Here is a 2525-nt window from a genome sequence, read left to right as displayed (position 1 = left end):
GCCTTGTTAGGTTTGTGTACTGTACAGCCTACAGAACTAATGGGCTGAATGGTTTTGTCCCCCAAAACTTCACATGTTGAAGCCCTAACCTGCAATGTGATAGTATTCAGAAGTGAGCCTTTAAAGGTAAATGGGTTCAGATGATGTCATAAAAGTAGTTACCCTCGTGATAAGATTAGTGACCTTACGAGAAGAGTACTCTCAGAGAAAATGCCACATAAAGACACAGAAGAAGGTAGGTGTCTACAAGCCAGGAAGAAGGCCAGAATCTAGCAGCACCTTGATCTTGGACTTCCCAGCCTCCAGAACTGTGAGCAATAAATATCTGTTTTCTAAGCCACCTAGTCTATCATATTTTGTTGTAGCAGCCTGAGCTGACTAAGACAATAACCGTACATACTGGTCCCGTTTCTGTAGTCAAAGTAGAAACTCAACAGCAGGCAGACTCAAACAGATGAATTTAGGAAAGAAATTTTATTTTACACAGAGATTAGTCCTTTGGTTTATGACATGGTCCTTTGGTTTGTAACCTGATCTACTAGCAAATCATTAAATGGCTGTCTATTCTACCTTATGATTAGCTGTGCACAGTTAACTGTGAGAGTACTCAAAATCAAGGACAAATGAGTAACAGAAATATGAGTTATGCAAAAACAGCCCCAATAGAGGCTTTGGTACTCTCAATGATTTTTACTTATCAATGCAATCAATATGTTTTCTGTTCCCTGAAAAATGATAACGCTTTCGATCATTTCTCTCCTTTTCTCAAGAAGAGTACAAGGCAACATAAATAGTTCCAATGACAATAAAAATCAAGATTTTGCTACTACCTTTTCACTCTAAAAAGGCAGCTGCCAAGGAGGGGGTAGAGAGCTTTTGCACTGAACCAGCAACTCAGCTTCAAGTGATACTGCTGACGTTTTAAAGGAGAAAAATGCCAGTATTAATTTATCGACCTAAGATTCTCAGGGTCATTTTAAAATATATTCCAGTTTCCGGGATTTAATTTGGTTCCCGGAAACAAGGTACTCACTGGAAAACGACACTCCTCTATTCACTACCTAGATGGATGACAACCTGGGCAGGTTGTGTGGGCCATTCCAGGCCCCAGTCCTAGCTGTGGCCTTGCATGGAGTAAGTGTTCCAAAGAATGTGTTAAATAAAATTCACTTCCTGATTCAAAATGCCATAAGCCAACCTAGGATTTCATAAGGGTAAATACAGAGACTCATTTAGAAGAATTTTTCAGGATAATTTTTTGCTATTGATTAAGTATTTTACTATTCAAGGGACCATAAGATACAGCAAATTAATTAGATTTAGAAGCCAATTAATTCAGTGTTTCGAAAGTTAATTTATTCATTTATCCTTCTCTCAGCAAATATTCACTTGAAAACAAAGATTAATGTAAAGAAGTCCTGTTTTCAAAACCTGCATGATATACTGAGAAAGTCAACATATAAACAAATACTTATAAGCATAGTATGTTCTGAGAATAAAGGAGTCTCATTACCTTTTATCAGAAATGATACAAATGCTTCAGAAAAGAGATTTATTAAACTTTATATAATCAGCCCCTGACATGTTGCAGGCAGTATTTTAAGCACTGGGGCTACTTCAGTGAACAAAAGAAAAAACAAAACAACTGATAAAAATTCTCACCCTCTTACAGGATACAGTCTAGCAGCTAGAGAAGGAGATTGTCAACAGTGAATATAATAAAGAAATGAATTATGTTAGAAGTGATCATCATTACTGAAAAATAGCACAAAGCAAAGGAGATCAGAAATACATTTCTACCAGGATTGAAATAAATCACATTAAAGTAAGGTGTCATGAATCATGATGAGAAGGGTAAAAGTGTGAATGACCACTCATTAATTCGTATAATTTTAATAAAATGATTGCTAGTGGAAGCTTCTATGAAATTGTTTGTACTACTGCTTATAAGATCTCCATAGAAGCATATTTTAGATTTTAGGCTTATTTCCATCATGAATGCTAATAAGCAGCTAGAGTTAATACAAATAAAGGGAAAAACAGCTCTAATTTTAAGTCTATCGGTTGGTACAGTACCAGGATTGGTGTTCAAACTATTAATGCTAAAGCAAGAGATAGAATAGGTACAACGCTGACTAATTGTTCTAACAACCTTACAGATCAAAATGGTTTTTTTTTTTTAATGGCATCTACAATTGTGTTGCAATAGTCTGTATGGAATCCATAATAACTTCTTTTCAGAGTTGTGTATAGCCTAAAGTCAAACATTTTCTCTAAAGGAATAGATAGTAAATATTTTAGACTACATAGGCCATGCAACCTCTGTCATAATTATTTAACTCTACCATTGTACTACAAACGTAGCCGTAAACAATATATAAACAAATAGACATGGCTATCTTCCAATAAAACTTTATATGGATATCGAAATTTGAATGTCATATAATTTTCACTCATCATAAAATATTATTTGATATTTTCAGCCATTTTAAGATACCTCAGGATGGCTACTGTCAACAAGGCAA

This window comes from Pteropus vampyrus, unplaced genomic scaffold (assembly GCF_000151845.1).
Source record: "Pteropus vampyrus isolate Shadow unplaced genomic scaffold, Pvam_2.0 Scaffold31, whole genome shotgun sequence".
NCBI lineage: Eukaryota > Metazoa > Chordata > Mammalia > Chiroptera > Pteropodidae > Pteropus > Pteropus vampyrus.
Note: the sequence above shows the minus strand (reverse complement) of the source record.